At 45.0% G+C, this 18673-nt stretch overlaps 1 long non-coding RNA gene across 3 annotated transcripts in view; it reads right to left on the minus strand.

Annotated features, from left to right (window-relative positions):
* Positions 1–16092: 16092 nt before the first annotated feature.
* The window catches only part of LOC137536043 (uncharacterized), a 91530-nt gene continuing 88949 nt past the window's right edge, over positions 16093–18673 (minus strand). For all 3 annotated transcript variants that reach the window (XR_011024505.1, XR_011024504.1, XR_011024506.1), the window contains exon 8: positions 16093–16325. This is a non-coding gene — a long non-coding RNA (uncharacterized lncRNA). The remainder of the gene's footprint in view (positions 16326–18673) is intronic.

The following is an 18673-nucleotide window of genomic DNA, read 5'->3' on the forward strand; positions in this document are numbered from 1 at the left end:
TTTTGAGAAAATCGATGTTAAAGTTTCAAAGGAAAAATGTAAACATTTAAAAACCCGCCGACTTTAACGGTTAATAGCAAAGCCTGCTTAAAGTTTAGGAACACCAAATTCCCAGGGTATATTAAGGGGATCAGTGGGAATAAGAGGAAAAATTTTTTTTTCAAAAAGACCTTATAATTTTTGAGAAAATCGATTTTTAAGTTTCAAGGGCGAAAATGTCTTTTAAATGCGGAAAATGTCAGTTTTTTTTGCACAGGTAACAATAGTGTATTATTTTCATAGATTCCCCCAAGTGGGAAGAGTTTTACTTACTTCGTTCTGAGTGTGGGAAATATAAAAAAAAAACGACGTGGGGTCCCCCCTCCCAGACCTCTTTAACCCCTTGTCTCCCATGCAGGCTGGGATAGCCAGAATGCGGAGCACCGGCCGCGTGGGGCTCCGCACCCTGACTATACCAGCCCGCATGGTCCATGGATTGGGGGGTCTCGGAAGGGGAGGGGCAGCCAAGCTTTCCCCTCCCCCTCCGAGCCCTTGTCCAATCCAAGGACAAGGGGCTCTTCTCCACCTCCGATGGGCGGTGGAGGTGGAGGCCGCGATTTCCTGGGGGGGAGGTTCATGGTGGAATCTGGGAGTCCCCTTTAAAAAGGGGTCCCCCAGATGCCCACCCCCCCTCCCAGGAGAAATGAGTATAGAGGTACTTGTACCCCTTACCCATTTCCTTTAAGAGTTAAAAGTAAATAAACACACAGACACTTTGAAAAAGTATTTTAATTGAACAAAAAACATAACCACGAAAAAAGTCCTTTAATATTCTTAATTAACCATTAATACTTACCTGTCCCTTTAAATAAATGATCCCTCGCAATATCCTCGGAAATGTTCTATCAGTTACAATGTAACAAAGTTATTACAATGTAACAACTTTGTTACATTGTAACTACGCCGCACCCGACGTCACTCGCCGCCGCCGCCGCTGCGTCTGTGCTGACCCGACAGAGCTCTGAGCTATATAGCTCAGAGCTCTCTAAGCATCTTTGTATTTGGGCTCCAAGGAGCCCTATTGGTCCTTAGCAGACCAATGGGGTTCCTTCTGATTTAAAGGAACCCCATTGGTCTGCTAAGGACCAATGGGGCTCCTTGGAGCCCAAATACAAAGATGCTTAGAGAGCTCTGAGCTATATAGCTCAGAGCTCTGTCGGGTCAGCACAGACGCGGCGGCGGCGGCGGCGAGTGACGTCGGGTGCGGCGTAGTTACAATGTAACAAAGTTGTTACATTGTAATAACTTTGTTACATTGTAACTGATAGAACATTTCCGAGGATATTGCGAGGGATCATTTATTTAAAGGGACAGGTAAGTATTAATGGTTAATTAAGAATATTAAAGGACTTTTTTCGTGGTTATGTTTTTTGTTCAATTAAAATACTTTTTCAAAGTGTCTGTGTGTTTATTTACTTTTAACTCTTAAAGGAAATGGGTAAGGGGTACAAGTACCTCTATACTCATTTCTCCTGGGAGGGGGGGTGGGCATCTGGGGGACCCCTTTTTAAAGGGGACTCCCAGATTCCACCATGAACCTCCCCCCCAGGAAATCGCGGCCTCCACCTCCACCGCCCATCGGAGGTGGAGAAGAGCCCCTTGTCCTTGGATTGGACAAGGGCTCGGAGGGGGAGGGGAAAGCTTGGCTGCCCCTCCCCTTCCGAGACCCCCCAATCCATGGACCATGCGGGCTGGTATAGTCAGGGTGCGGAGCCCCACGCGGCCGGTGCTCCGCATTCTGGCTATCCCAGCCTGCATGGGAGACAAGGGGTTACAGAGGCTCGGGAGGGGGGACCCCACGTCGTTTTTTTTTTACATTTATTTCCCACACTCAGAAGATTTAAAAAAAAAATTGATAGCAAATTTTTAAAAAAAAATGACGTGGGGTCCCCCCTCCCGAGCCTCTGTAACCCCTTGTCCCCCATGCAGGCTGGGATAGCCAGAATGCGGAGCCCCGGCCGACTGGGGCTTCGCACCCTGAGCTATACCAGCCCGCATGGTCCATGGTATGGGGGGGGCTCCGGGGGGGAGGGGCGGCCAAGCCTCCCCCTCCCCCCCGGAGCCCCTTGTCCAATCCATGGACAAGGGGCTCTTCCCCGCCTCCCTTGCCCCAGGTGGAGGCGGGGGCGACGACTCCCTGGGGGGGGGTTCATGGTGGCATCTGGGAGTCCCCTTTAAGAAGGGGACCCCCAGATGCCCACCCCCCTCCCAGGAGAAATGAGTATAGGGGTACAAAGCACCCCTTAACCATTTCCACAAAGGGTTAAATGAAATAAAAACGCAACAACGAAAAAAGTCCTTTAATGTTCTAAATTAACCACAAATACTTACCTGTACCTTTAAGAAAAAATCCCACGCCAATCAGGTCCCACGACAGTATCCTCTATCTTGCGATCTTCTGATACATGTTGATTGAAGATCTCCGCCGCCCCGACGCCACCCACGCCGCCTCCGCCGCACTGCTCTCAGCTATACTAAGTATAGCTGAGAGTTGCGTCTATGCATCTATACAGACGCATTAGCGCTAGCTGCCGCTGCCCTCCCTGCCTCCCCCCACCTGTCACCCTCACCCATGCTGGCACCCAATGCACCCATGGGTGCCAGCATGGGTGAGGGTGACAGGTGGGGGGAGGCAGGGAGGGCAGCGGCAGTTAGCGCTAATGCGTCTATATAGATGCATAGACGCAACTCTCAGCTATACTTAGTATAGCTGAGAACAAAAAGCATCTTTAAATTTTGGCTCCAAGGCTCCCCATTGGTTCCTTATCGACCAATGGGGATCCTCCTGAACCCCATTGGTCTGTTAAGGAACCAATGGGGACCATTGGAGCTAAAATTTAAAGATGCTTTTTGCTCTTAGCTACTATCTTAGTATAGCTAAGAGCAGTGAGTGCGGCGGAGGCGGCGTGTGTGGCGTCGGGGCGGCGGAGATCTTCAATCAACATGTATCAGAAGATCGCAAGATAGAGGATACTGTCGTGGGACCTAATTGACGTGGGATTTTTTTCTTAAAGGTACAGGTAAGTATTTCTGGTTAATTTAGAACATTAAAGGACTTTTCTCGTGGTTGTGTTTTTATTTCATTTAACCCTTTATGGAAATGGGTAAGGGGTACTCCTGCACCCCTATACTCATTTCTCCTGGGAGGGGGGCAGGCATCTGGGTTCCCCTTCTTAAAGGGGACTACCAGATGCCACCATGAACCCCCCCCAGGGAGTCGTCGCCCCCACCTCCTCCTGGGGCACCGGAGGTGGGGAAGAGCCCCTTGTCCATGGATTGGACAAGGGCTCCGGGGGGGAGGGGAAGGCTTGGCCGCCCCTCCCCCCCGAAGCCCCCCATACCATGGACCATGCGGGCTGGTATAGCTCAGGGTGCGAAGCCCCAGTCGGCCGGGGCTCCGCATTCTGGCTATCCCAGCCTGCATGGGAGACAAGGGGTTACAGAGGCTCGGGAGGGGGGACCCCACGTCATTTTTTTCAAAACTTTTCCCACACTCTGAACATAACCCAAAAAATTTAATTTAAAAAAAAAATAAATAAAATTTTTCAATTTTTTTTTTAAATATTGTTTCCCAGTATCTTTTTAACATATCCTGCAAATTTGGTGTTGCTAGGATTTAAGGGGACTTTGCTATTAACTGCTAAAGTTGGCGGAAAAAGTTTCCACGGGAATGTCAGTACGCGATTTAAATAGATAAATTTCCTTTGAAGATTTAAGATCGATTTTCTCAAAAACTATAAGGTCTTTTTGAACAATTTTTTTTTCTTCGTGTTCCCACTATTTTTCTTAACATTCCCTACACATTTGGTGTTTCTGCCATTTAAAGGGGCTTTGCTATTAACCGCTAAAGTCGGCGGGCGTTTAATTTTCCCACGGTCAGAAGAAGAATATTAAAAATCGATTTTCTCAAAAACTATAAGGTCTTTTTGAAAAAAAATTTTTTCCTCTTGTTCACAATTTTCTTCTTAACATTCCCTGCAAATTTGGTGTTTTTAGCTTTTAAGGGGGCTTTGCTATTAAACATTAAAGCCGGCGGGCAGATATTTTCCAAACGGCAGCAAAGCAGGGGTTAAAACGATAAATATCGTTTGGGAGCAATACAAATATAAATATAAACGATAAATATCGTTTTTAAAGCCGGCGCCATTTTTTAGCTGTCAAAAACGAAAAATAACTAGTGATAATGGTTCTCTATGGGGCGCCGTTTTTTAACAACAATAACTGGCGCCATTTTTAACGGACCCGCCGAATTTAACTTATAGCTGTGTGTGGTGATGGTGCTGTCTTAAGACTGTCATGATTGAAAATTCTGATAGGTGGATTTACCTGTTTGCTCCATTATTGATATTATCAGATAACACCATAAAGCCCTGACTCTCATTATCAGGTGCCTCATTGGGCCCAAGGGTGTGCACAGAGCTCCATTCCCACAAGCAATGGGCGTGGTGCTTTGTAAGGAGACAGAGACTGTGATGTCCTCCTAACAAGACACACCCTAACCCATTCTTAATGGCCATAGTAAGCATTAAAGGAGCACTATGGCAAAAAAATTAAACATTTAAAATATGTGCAAACATAGACAAATAAGAAGTACGTTTTTTTCCAGAGTAAAATGAGCCATAAATTACTTTTCTTCTATGTCCCCTAGATTGTAAGCCTTTGGGCAGGGTCCTCCTTCTGTTGTGTCCTACCTGATCATGCACCTCCATTACTGTGAATCCATGCTATGCATCTGAGTGAACCTAACTTGCCTAATCTCCATGCTCCCCTCCAGTGACTAAGCATTACCTTGTACTCATACTGTGTGGCATGATCTGGTCTTTCTTGTATTCAGGTGTTGTCATTTTGCTGTATGTCACCCCTAAATATCGTATGTATCCCTATTTATTGTCCAGCGCTGCGTAATATGTTGTTCTTTATAAATACAATAAATAAATAAATATGTTGCTGTCACTTACAGTAGGTAGTAGAAATCTGACAGAAGTAATAGGTTTTGGACTAGTCCATCTCTTCATGGGGGATCCTCAGCAAGGCTTTTATTCTTTATAAAGATATTCCCTAAAAAGGATTTAAACAATGATGCTGGCCAGCTTCCCTGCTCGCTTCACAGTTATTTGGCAGTTGGACAGAGCAACTACCATTCACTAAGTGCTTTTGAAAATAAATAAATCCCTGAGAATCCCCCATGAAGAGATGGATTAGTCCAAAACCTGTCGCTTCTGTCAGATGTCTACTACCTACTGTAAGTGACAGCAACATAAGAGAAAAGTAATTTACGGCTCATTTTACTCTGGAAAAAATGTACTTCTTATTTGTATGTGTTTACACATATTTTAAATGTTTCAATTTTTTGCCATAGTGCCCCTTTTAAAGAGAGTTGAGAGGGCCCCCCATTTTCTCAGGGCCTCTCTCTGCTCACGACCATTCACTATGGTTAGGAAATGTGTCTAGTATAGTTAGGAGGTCTGACGACTGAAGAGGGAATTTCCCCAATGCTTGCTTGTTTGCGCATGGAGGAAAAACGTTTTAGCCATTTATTTAGGAAAGGGTTCTTTACAGTAAGAGTGATTAAGATGTAGAATGCATTGCCACAGGAAGTCGTTATGGCAAACTCTATACCTGCATTTAAAGGGGGCTTAGATGCTTTCCTTGCGTTGAAAGACATCCATGGCTACAATTACTAGGTAATGCCTAATGATGTTGATCCAGGGATTTTATCTGACTGCCATCTGGAGTCGGGAAGGAATTTTTCCCTTTAGGGGCTAATTGGACCATGCCTTGTAAGGGTTTTTTCGCCTTCCTCTGGATCAACAGGGATATGTGAGGGAGCAGGCTGGTATTGTACTTTATACTGGTTGAACTCGATGGACGTATGTCTTTTTTCAACCAAAATAACTATGTAACTATGTAACTATGTATTCGTTATCAGAGGCAAGCTCGTGGTAGACGCCCTGTGAGGTCTGTTCCCATCACCTCTCCTACCCCTTCTCTTCCTCAGGATGAACCGATACAGATCGGACATTCTAAATTGTCAGAGGTCGAGAAAAATCGGAGACAGTCGGAAGGGCTCTGTCTATATTGCGCAGAAAAAGGCCATATAGTACAGAGCTCACCAAACTGTTTATTGCTCAGCTGTGTAACTATTCATTTTATAACAGCTTCAAGACATGGGGAGGGCAGATGATGGCATGAGTGTGATATGCAGACCATGCCCAAGGGGCAGGAGAAATCATAAATAAAACAATAACTACATGCTTGCGAGATGGAAAAAATGAACTTGCCTGAGCTCCCCCCCCTCCCCCACCCCATGTTAAAGGGGTTCTTCCGCAAATGATGAAAAAAATAAAAAGTGGTTTATGCATAAACTATTAAATATCCTTCTAAAATAGTGCAAAAAGTTTTTCAAAAAAATGAATACAACATGTAATATAAACAGTGACGAATGACGGATTGGGAGGCTAATCCATTTGATAGGGGTGTTTTTTTTTTTACTTGCATTTCACAAACCGAAGTCCTGCCTACGTAGTTTTCAGTTGTGTAATCCATTGCTGTTAGGAGTTTCAGTTACAGGGATAACGGCTGATCTCCTATGTATATGCTTCTTGTATTCACTCACAGAGAAAGGAGCCCCCTGCTCCTCCCTGCAGGAACGGCTAAGCGCAGATGCTGGCAACTATTCAGTGACTTCGTCATGTGTTTACATAGTTGCCCAGCAACCAGACCCGGCATCTGTGCAGAATAGTTTGTATCTTCTCCCAGAGAATCATCTGCTATCAGCTGTAGTGTGTCCCCTTATTGAACTCTAAAGGTGGCCATACACTGGCCCGATTCGCGGCCGTTTCGACAGCAGATTCGATCCTGGGATCGAATCTGCTGCCAATCGTTCACGGTAAACGCACCCGCCGATCCGATTTCCTCCCGAAATCGTATCGGTCCGTCGATCGCGCCGTGCGGGAAATTACCCTCGATCGCCTGCGGGTAAGGAGCGCGTCGCTAGCGGCGGCCGATCCAATCAGGTATACATTACCTGATGCTGGCTTCCGGGCATCTTCTCCGCGCTGCACGGCTCTGTTCCGGCTCCATCCCGGCGCTTCCTGTGTCACTGCAGTGACCAGGAAGTTCAAATAGAGGGCGCTCTATTTTAACTTCCTGGTCACAGAGTGACACAGGAAGCGCCGGGATGGAGCCGGAACAGAGCCGTGCAGCGCGGAGAAGATGCCCGGGAGCCAGCATCAGGTAATGTATACGGGGGGGGGGGGACAGGCGGCAGGAGTAGATCAACAGATTGTGATCGGTTTCAGGCTGAAATCGATTCACAATCTGTTTGCAGTAAAGGCAGCCATACGATCCCTCTCTGATCAGATTCGATCAGATAGGGATCTGTCAGCTGGTCGATCTAATGGCAAATCGACCAATGTATGGCTATCTTTAGTTCTCCTGGCAGAGATAAGATAAGGGGACTGACTCGCTGGGAGAAGATACAAACTATTCTGCACAGCGGCCGGGTCTGGTTGCTGGGCAACTGTAAACACATGACGAACTCAATAGTTGCCGGCATCTGCGCTTAGCTGTTCCTGCAGGGAGGAGAAGGAGGGGGCTCCTTTCTCTGTGAGTGAATACAAGAAGCATATACATAGATCAGCTGTTATCCCTAACTGAAAACTACGTAGGCAGGACTTCTGTTTGTGAAATGCAAGTAAAAAAAAAACACCCCTATTAAATGGATTAGCCTCCCAATCCGTCATTCGTCACTGTTTATATTACATGTTGTATTGAGGAAAGCATTCATTTTTTTAAAAAACTTTTTACACTATTTTAGAAGGATGTTTTTTTAGTTTATGCATAAACCACTTTTTATTTTTTTCATCATTCGCGGAAAAACCCCTTTAAGGATAAAAGAACTCCAGGAGGGTCTGTTTGAGCGAGCTGAGGTGGGAGAATGTGACTGACACATGAATGAAGTGGGACAGCCTGAGATAGGTGCAATGAAGTAGGGAATGAGAAGCAGGACACCAGCTACGGAAAGTGTAAAGAGAGGCAATGAAAGAGCCTGGATAATGTTTAGGCTGCTTTAAGCTAATATACGAAAATATTAATCTGCTATTTGCTGCCTTCCTTTATGAATATTTTGTCTGCCTGTGACAGATACATAACACGTACCCTGACCAGACGGCCCTTTTTACCTGGGACACATCCCAGGTTCAGGGTCCCCGGTCCCAGGCTGCAATGTGTCCCAGGTTATGTCCCACTTTGGCCGCCGGATGACCTAGCCGTGGGACTCTGTAGCCGCGTGAGGTAATGTTTGGCTTATTTACCGTTTGCGGAGTCGGAGCTATCGTTTTCTGCTGCATTTCATGTGTCAGAGGTAACAGTAGTTGCATTTCATTTGTCAGAGGTAGCAGTTATTGCAATTCATGTGTCAGAGGTAACAGTTGCTGCAGTTATTATTTGATGGCCATAGAGACTGCATTTGCTACTTTGGGGTTATTGTTGCAGCATTTGGCATTTTGGGGGCTCACGATTTTTAAAGGGTATGCTAATACTGTAGCATCAGCAGCTTCTGCAGATTTTGCACACAATCTAATCCCACCATAGTCATAGTCTAATGTTCTACAATATTATGTATTTATATAGCACTGGCATCTTAAGGCAGCACTTTACAGAGAATGTAGTCATGCCCTTGGCAGAGCTCACAATCTAATCCCAGCCATAGTCAAAGTATAATGTCCCACCATATTATTATGTATTTATGTAGCACTTGCATCTTCTGCAGCACTTTACAGTGTAGATAGTCATGCCATGGACTGACATCCATGAAGCAAATCTCCCATTTCACCACATCACTGTGGGAACACTGCTGTTTCTTATGTGTTTGAGAAATATTGCCAAATTACCTTTAGGGTCACTTTGCCTATCCGTGTTTTGGGAGAAAACTCTGGCCCACTGCCTCAGAGTTACATTACATTTCACTCTGCCCACACCATGTCATGGACATGCCCATTTTTCCACCGTGTTCACGGACACGCCCATTTTTTGGCACGCCGCCCCCTCGGTCCCAGGTTGAGCCAAGAAAAATCTGGTCACTGTAATAACACGTGAATACCTGTACTAGGTCCTTTGAGACAGGCAGTCAGTCAGCAGTTTAAATGAATTGTTAAGCTCAGTTCAGTAGTTTCACTGCCCTGCATTTTACTGCAATAGACTGTAGCGGACAAATGCCCATCATGTAAAAACAGCCAACGCTTTCCTGTGAACCAATTTACATACAGTATCTCCATAGCAATTCTATTGTGCTCGCTGTCGTGTTGTGCAGTAAAAAAAAAATCTGGTACAGCTTTCATAGGCATGTAGACTGCATTGCAATTCATCTGATGCATGTGCTCCAGGGTGGCCGTGGACTCTGGAATTGACCACAGCACACGTGTGCAAAAAAGGATATTGTAGCAGTCATGCACAGTGTGACCCCGATAAAGAAAAACCTTTTAAATGAGTCTGGCTGAGATGGCTTAACAAAGGGTGAAAAGGGATAATTTGCATATTTAGTAGTAGTGCATTGTGGGTAACCACAAATGTTCATTTATAACTGAATTATTGCAAAATTCCTTCTGTTTTAAGAAGGCAATTACACCAAGCTTTGCTTTTTTAGTAGGAGGGCTTTTGGGTTCCTTTTATCCCCCTATACATTCCTAGTAGTTTGGGTCACCCTGAGCTGCTTGGTAACCCAAATGAGTCTCATGATAGCTCTTTTTTTTTTCCACTGTCCTTTGAAATATATGTGCTATATGATTATCCTTATTTTTTGCACTTGGTCATGATCATATATATTTCATGTGCATCAAAGTCACCTTTATTTTGATCCAAAGAGTAGTGGAATTGTTAATTTGATATAGTCATATTTTATCACTTTTTTCTTTTCTTTTTAATGCTCTGTCATCTGCTGATACTTTTATTCCATGTGGAGGTTAAACAGGTCCTCCAAATAAAAATAATTATTATCATTACGTATTTGCATACCATTGATATCTTGTGCAATGGTTTAAAGAGTACTTAGTCATGTCACTAACTGTCCCTCAGAGCAGCTCACAATCGAACCTTTACCATAGCCAAAGTATAATGTCCCTATAACATAGTATACTGTAAATCTGTTTTTTTGGTGGGAACCAATTAATGTATAAGATTGTTGTGGGTGGAAACTGAACTCCCTAGAAGAAATCCATGCAAAAACAAGGACAACAGGAATGAAGTGATAGTTAAAGGGCAAAGATGCATCTTGAAAACATCTCCCCTTTCTGTTTTATTTTTTAAAGGAGCCCCTATTATGGAAATACGTAAAGTAGTTTGTGAATTTAATAGAGTAGATTGTCTAGGAATATGGGGGAACATACTATGTGCAGGTTACTAGTAGAAATTGCACACTCACAGTCTCATCCTTTACATGGCAGTAATTACAAATCATGCCCCCCCTCCAGCAAAACTTTTATGGGGCCCCCTTTTTGTGTTACTACCCAAAACCCTCCATTGTGACAGCTCGGCCGAGAGAGTAAAGCTAGCAAAACCATCACAATCTCCCCTTCCTTGAAAACGAGTGGTCATTTTAACCTCTCCCTCCTGCCATAACTCTGCTATTGATAATTTAGATACCATCCAACATTTTTCCCCACATCCCACTACCTTAGCAGCTATAGTCATTATTGCCTACTACTCTCAATATCCAACAAATGCAGATGCCAACCCTCACGCCCCTCCATAAGAATTCAGAAACCATAAACCTCCAATAAGTGCAGCCAGCAATCCCTACCCACTCCCAAGTAACAAACATGTGGCCTTTCCTGCTCCTTGTAAAATACCTATCAAAGGAGATTAAAGTTCCTAAAATTTAGCTTTTAATAATCATTTTAAAAGGGCATGATTGTTGACTACTAGATTGGATTCCTAAAGTAACAGCAACAAAATAAACAATTGGCTGAGGAGGAGAAACCACATTACGGTGAACTAGTATCAGCTATTTCAGTCACATTTCAGTGACATTTCAGTCACATCACCACCCCACACAACTCAACATGTTTCTCCCCAACATGTTTGTTTATTTAGTCACTATTACTTTTGAGATCTACAGTATTGCACGTCTCTGAAGGACAATTAGTGACATAATATATGTCTGTCACGATCAGTTACCTGTCCAAACAAGGCGACTGGCACGCATGGATGTCGGTAGGTGTCCGGGTGCATCTTGTTGGGGTGCCTAAGTTTGGGGGCCTGGCATTGTGTACCCATGCACATGGGCATCTGCACGTTGGGCAAATTGGGACAGCTGCCTCCCCCTGGCCGCCCGCTGCCCCCCCCCCCCCGGCTGAATCAGTGGTGCCCCCCGTACCCTCCACCTGACTCAGCGCAGTGAAGGGGGAGCAGCAGGCACATCGGTGGAGAAGGGGGGACGTCTCCCCCCTTCCCTCACCTTGGGGCTCCACCTTACTTACTCCCCCCTCCATAAGTCAGCGGCGGGCGCATTGGAGCAGAACACTTCCTCTATTTCCTGCTCGTGAGGAAGGTTCTGTGCGCAGCTGGTCTGGTCTGGTCAGTGACGTCAGACCAGCAATGCACAGATCTCCCTCTCGCACAGGAAGAGGACGTGTTCCGCTCTACTGCCGCCCGCTGCTGCCTGCCAGCCGCTGTATTATGGAAGAGAGACCGAGGAAGGGTGAGCCCCAAGGTGAGGGAAGGGGGGGAGACTTCCCCCCCCTTCCCCGCCACTTTTTAAAACTGGGGGGGGCCTGTCATGACCTGAACTGGGGGGTCCCTGTCACTACTTGAACTGGGGGGTCCCTGTCACTACCTGAACTGGGGGGGTCCTTGTCACTACCTGAACTGGGGGGGCCCTGTCACTACCTGAACTGGGGGGGTCCCTGTCACTACCTGAACTGGGGGGTCCCTATCACTACCTGAACTGGGGGGTCCCTGTCACTACCTGAACTGGGGGTCCCTGTCACTACCTGAACTGGGGGTCCCTGTCACTACCTGAACTGGGGGTCCCTGTCACTACCTGAACTGGGGGTCCCTGTCACTACCTGAACTGGGGGGTCCCTGTCCCTACCTGAACTGGAGGGTCCCTGTCACTACCTGAACTGCGGGGTCCCTGTCACTATCTGAACTGGGGGGGGTCCTCTGTCACTACCTGAACTGGGGGTCTCTGTCACTACCTAAACTGTGGGGTCCCTGTCACTACCTGAACTCAGGGGCTCCTGTCACTAACTGAACTAGGAGGCACCTGTCACTACCTAAACTACGAGGCACCTGTCACTACCTAAACTGGGGGGCCCTGTCACTACCTAAACTATCCAGGCCAGCCAGCCCAGCATCACCGCCAGCCACGCCAGCCCAGCATCACCACCAGCCAGGCCAGCCCAGCATCACTGCTAGGCCTTTCGGCACACACATCATCCCCAAGCCAGCCAAAAACAGTATTGCCAGGCCAGCCAAGCACAGCAGCCAGTAGAGGAGAATTCAGGAGCCAGGTGAGAGGTGTCTACCATATTAACCAGTTCGGCCTATCTGGACGAGCTTCCTCATCCAGATAGGCTCTGCTGCTCCCGCCGCATGGTGCCCGCGATCGGGCATGCTCCCGCGCGCGCACCCGCCGCTAGCCTCCCGATCAGTGAATGGGAATATAATTCCCATTCACCGATCTAACTTCCCCACAGAAATACCGACGCTTTCTATCCAGAGAGCGCAGTATTTCTGCCCCCAGGAAACTTCTCCTCTGAATTTTAGTTCCTGGATGCGAGATCGTTTGCATCCAGGACTTTTTTCACTGTGGCCATCTTGTGGCCAAATAGTAAACTGCACCCACATACATTTTTAATTAAACAATTTTATTATTTTACATTTAAAATAAGTAGTTTCCCTTCCACACCAAAAATTACCCACATACATTTTTTATTAAAAAAAAAATACAATAAAAAAAACAAAAAAAACAAATAGTTACCCAAGGGTCTAAACTTTTTAAATATGCATGTCAAGAGAGTGTGTTATTATATTATTTAAAATTATAAGCTTATAAATAGTGATGGATGCAAATTGAAAAAATGCTCCTTTATTTCTAAATGAAATATCGACACCATAAATTGTGATAGGGACATTGTTTAAATGGTGTAATAACCGGGACGGATGGGCAAATAAAATACATGGGTTTTAATTAGAGTAGCGTATATTAATTTCAAATTATAATGGCCAAAAACTAAGAAATAATGATTTTTTTTCATTTCTTTCTTAATCTTTCTGTTAAAATGGATTTAGAAAAAAATAATTCTTAGCAAAATGTACTACCCAAAGAAAGCCTAATTAGTGGCGGAAAAAACAAGATATAGATCAATTCATAGTGATAAGTAGCAATAAAGTTATAGGCGAATGAATGGGAGGTGAACGTTGCTCGGATGCATGAGATTTTCGGCACTGCGGTGCTGAACCGGTTAAGGGGGCATTCTGCCTATTTATGTGAAATGCTGTCTATTTATGTGCCTCATGACTGCTAATTTTGTCTTGTTGAGGGCCTCATGGTTACTGAGTTTGTCTTGTTGGGGGCCTCTTGATTGCTGAATTTGTCTTGTTGGGAGCCTCATGATTTGTTAGGGGCCTCATGATTTGTTGGAGGCCTCATGATTGCTGAATTTGTCTTGTTGGGGGGCCTCATGATTGCTGAATTTGTCTTGTTGGGGGCCTCATGATTGCTGAATTTGTCTTGTTGAGGGCCTCATGATTGCTAAATTTGTCTTGTTGGGGGGCCTCATGATTGCTGAATTTGTCTTGTTGGGTGGCCTCATGATTGCTGAATTTGTCTTGTTGGGGGCCTCATGATTTGTTGGGGGGGCCTCATGATTGCTGAATTTGTCTTGTTGGGGGCCTCATAATTGCTGAATTTGTCTTGTTGGGGGTCACATGATTGCTAACTGCGAGACTATGGGAAAAGCTGAATTATCATCATAGTAATAGCATTAAACCTACTTTTTTAGCTTTTTAAAACAGAAAATTAAAACTGGGAGGTTCTAAAAAGATGAATACATTTTTCAGGAGTAGGATGGATGAAATTATTTATCTTCACAGTTTATTTTCAACTTGCATTTTCCATAATGTTCATGTATTAGTTAAAACATTTGTATTTAGTTTAAATTCCCGTGTTGGCACTTTGCGATAGATAAGTGACTTTTGGGTTGCAGTTTGGGCACTCGGCCTCCAAAAGGTTCGCCACCATTGTCCTAGTCTAATGTCCCACCATTGCTAAGTTCATATAAATTTGGCTCCACCCGTGACCACACCCACATTCTGGTCCAAGACCACACCCATTTTTTGGCACAACGTACCCCCAAATTTCAAATTTCTGCGGCCGCCCATGCCCATGCATATTTCGTTGCACAGCATAAGCAATGGTGCCGCAAGGTGTTGTTGTGAGCACTGTGTGTGTCCGTGAAGGGTGTCTGTTTGTACATGTTTGCCCTTGCATGTGTGATTGTGCATGTGCCTGTGCACGTAGGTGCATGATGCGCTACGCTATTTACACTCAAATGGCCTATTTAAGTCTGGAGAGTATGAATTTCCAGTGTTGTAGTATTGTAGCAAGTTCTGTGTTCCCAAGCCTTGACTAGTTTCTGCCCTTGCTTACCTTATGTTACTGATGATGGCTCACCTGACTACCCACTTTGTTACTGACCTCTGCTACGTATGACTACCCGCCTTGTTATCAACTTCTGCCTGACCTTGTGCCTGTCCGGGACTTGCTTTGTTGTTGGTGCATGTCCCAGGATCTGCTTTGTTGTTGAATTCAGCCCATGTGAGTACCAGCTCTGTTGCTAAATCTTCATCTACTTGGCAGTGGTTGAATAGTGTGCTGGTTAAGGGCTCAGCCTCTGACACAGGAGACCTTGATTGAAATCTCGTCTCTGTCTGTTCAGTAATCTGCACCTATTCGGTAAGGAGTTTCCCTAAAACTGCTACTACTGAGTGCACTCTTGTGGCTGCCTCCCAAGTGCTTGGATTCCAACAGGAGAGAGGCGCTATACAATACTGGAATTATTATTACTTCATAACTTGGTGTCTGAGTCATTGCAGTTCCAGACTCAGCCTGTGGGAGTGCTATGGTTCCTTTCTGGTCAAACACACAGGCATCACACCAGCCGTTCTGCAAGTGCTTCCGCTCTGTATTAACTGGTCCTCCCTGTACCCACTTCAGCGTCCCTAGTTAATAAGTTGCAAGAGTTATTGCCCTCAGCACATCGGTCTCCAGTTATTCAGATATGTGACAATGCCTCTGTAAAAGCTGCAGAAGATGATAGCGCTAAATATATCAAGAATAATAATAATAATAATAATAATAATAATAATAATATGCCAGGGTGGAAAACTTAATACTGTTACAGCTGTAAAATTGTTTTCTCTCTCTCAAAGAGAACCTGAACTGAAAATAAAAAGTCAAAAAAACAATACACAGGTCATACTTACCTCCTATGTAGTCTTTTATTCAATCTCTTTCTCCTCTTCTACGTCCCATTTGCCCACTGTGATCATTGGATTTCTCCGTCCTTTATTTTAAAAATGGCCATTCCCCCTAACAGCTTCCTGGTCAGCACACTGTTAAACTGTAATATCACCCACTTGAGCCATAGAGAAACATGGACCTTACCTTGCACATTCAGTTGTAACTGACAGCTGCTGATATATAACTGGTATATTTCAGTTCTGAAAAAAATATTGTCAGAACTGGATGGGATCACTGTTAGAAGAAAATGGTGAGCATCTGAGAAGGACTGACGGTGAGGTTAGTATGTAGTATTCATTTAGACCTACGTAATGTGTTTATTTTAAATAATTTTCCTCGCTTCAGGTTGCCTTTAACTGTCATGGTATATCTGCTATATTTCTGACTACACAGAGAGGCATGATAGTGTATTTTAATGTATGTTAAGTGTATAATTGATATATTTTGAAGTAAGTTATCTGATGTCAGTGAAAATGATCTCTTATGGAGAAGTACATGTCAGCAGTATTAATTAATTTTACCTCAAGTTTTCTCCACTCCAAGTGCCTTTTACTCAGCGGTATCCTGTACACACATTCCTGTGGTTGTCCTGCATTTATTGCCTATGAACCCACACTAGACTTCCAGGTGAAAAAACAGTGCGTGGAGGATTTGGAGCTGATGAAGTCCCGGTTTCCAGTCTACTGCATTTCATTTACAACAGCCATCCAGCATCTTCAAGGGGTGGTCTTCAACTTTGTTGTTACTCTTTTGGTCTGGACTGAATTAAAAAATAATGAATTGTGTATATGCTGGGATTTTATTTTAAGACACTCGCTGTACAGAGGACCTTAGCAATTCCAGTTTATCAGTAATAACTACAAGAAACCTATGAATTAGATGTTAAATGAGCACTACAGTGAATGTTTTTACATTCTACTTCATTTAAGTTCATTCAGGCAACAGAATAAAATCCACAATATACTATGGCATCTATCTATAATGTTAACAATGGGAATAGTCAGCTAAAATCTCCAGGCAAGTTAGCATTGCCCTAGTACATCTTTACTGATGAGCAGCAGAGCCAACTTTTATGTGGTGGTAGCTATTTAAATGAATTTGGGTCCACAGACTCCAAACAAGAGCTTGTGCCAAGTGTAAACCAAGTGTGCCAGTGCCTATGACAAATGGGCATGCTTGTGAGTACACAAGCATGCCCATTTGTCATAGGCACTGTTTTAAATGACATGGTTGAAATATTCTTCCATTCTCTCCTTTAACATTTTGCCTGCCATTTTATTTTTTATTTGCGTTGAGGTGCCACATCCTATTTGCCTCCCCATCCTTCCAGTGTGCCTTCCACAGTGAATTGCTATCCCTCCTTAAAGGATTGCAATATTAAACTTTTCTTTCCTGCGTCCCTCAGGATGGCCCTAACAAGAGAGATTCCATGTCCCTCCCCCAAGGAAACACAAGCCAATAATAAAAAAGTAAAAATGGCTCCACCTCTTACCCCAAACTTCAGTTTTTTTGTGTTTCCTGGACCACCCGGGAGCACAGGCCGATATCTGCTCCTGTTTATTTATTTTATAGTATAGGCCGGTGGTTCTGGTGGGAGCCGGGTTTCTCAAAATTTGTTTTCCCCCTTGCAGTATATTTTTCCCTTACCAGGGCTCATGGCGGTGAAGCGGTGAGTAGCGAAAGGTCTCCTGTCCGGCGATGCGAGTGGCAGGAGACGCCGAAGTTAGACGCTGGTCTCGTGCGGGGGGCGGGTCGCGTCTCTTATGACGCATTTCCGCTGACTGGAACGCGGAAGTTTTTGTCTGGCTCCTTCCTCCTCGTGTTTGCAGCCAGGGATGCTCGGATAGTATTTTTTATCCAGATATCCGGATCCAGTTCGGATATCCGAATCCGACCTTTTAGATATCCGCGTGAACGCGGATATCCGAACGCATTATCCGCAGATGTCCGACATATTCGGATATCCGGATAGACAAACCGGAAGTGCCATTTAAAATGCTTTAAAAAGTTTTTAACCTTTAACAAGGCCCTCCACCCTCCTCCCCTCTCCCTCTCCCTCTCTCTCTCTCTGATTTTGTCTTCCAGGGATTTGTAGGCTGTCAAAAGCAAGCTCACATACATTAGCCAGGAATCAAACCCAGGTCAACTGCTTGGAAGGCAGCTATGCTCACCCCTATACCACCATTGGCAGGGAATCAAACCCAGGTGTAACAAATATGGACGGGGCAGCGGCGGCGAACAGCGCTGCCACCGTCACTACCTCCGTTCCCCTGCCTAATCAGTTACCCGTGCCTCGGGCGTCTAGCACGCCGAGGATGGGTTTGTCAGCTGCCCATAGGGTTGTTGTGACACGTGCGCGCACCGTCACAACCTTTATGCGGCGAAGAGGCAGCTCAGCTGACCTGCGGGTCGGCTGACGTCACGCCATGCGCCCGCCGGCGCTGATTGGCCGGACGCAGGGGGGGGGGGGGGCGTGCTTCGAGGTCTCCTCGGGCTCTTAAGCCCGGAGGATTCAGTGCTTCTTTGTCTGCTGTTGCGATCACTACACTCATTACAATAAAGTGTGACTAAGGTCTCGATATTTCTCAGTGTTGCTATATTTGTATTATTGGTGATTCTGCAGATCACCATATAATCAGATATAGTATCTGTATTATTGGTGATACTGCAGATCACCAAATAATCAGAACTTTGTTATTGCTAACACCAATCGTTACAGGAGACCAAAAAATGTCTATGGAGACACTGAGCAGTCAAGTTGAACTGTTAACCACGGCCGTAAACGGCCTAACCAACACGGTTAACGCTCAACAGACACAGATCAACCAGTTGTCTGAGGTGGTGCACACCCTTTAGGCAACTAATGCACCAGTGTCATCCTGTAACGATCGGTGTAACACAGAGAGAATCTGATTATTGGTGATCTGCAGTATCACCAAAAATGCAGACATACACCTGATTATTGATGATCTGCAGTATCACCGATAATCAGATATATCACTAACCTCTGGAGACCTGAGTAATATGAGTGTTTGGTGCAACAGTAATACTTTGAGGAGGATACCTGGGGAACAGGTATCAGGGCAGTAGGCAATAATGTCCTGGAGA

The sequence above is a fragment of the Hyperolius riggenbachi genome, chromosome 10 (assembly GCF_040937935.1).
Source record: "Hyperolius riggenbachi isolate aHypRig1 chromosome 10, aHypRig1.pri, whole genome shotgun sequence".
Classification (NCBI taxonomy): Eukaryota; Metazoa; Chordata; class Amphibia; order Anura; family Hyperoliidae; genus Hyperolius; species Hyperolius riggenbachi.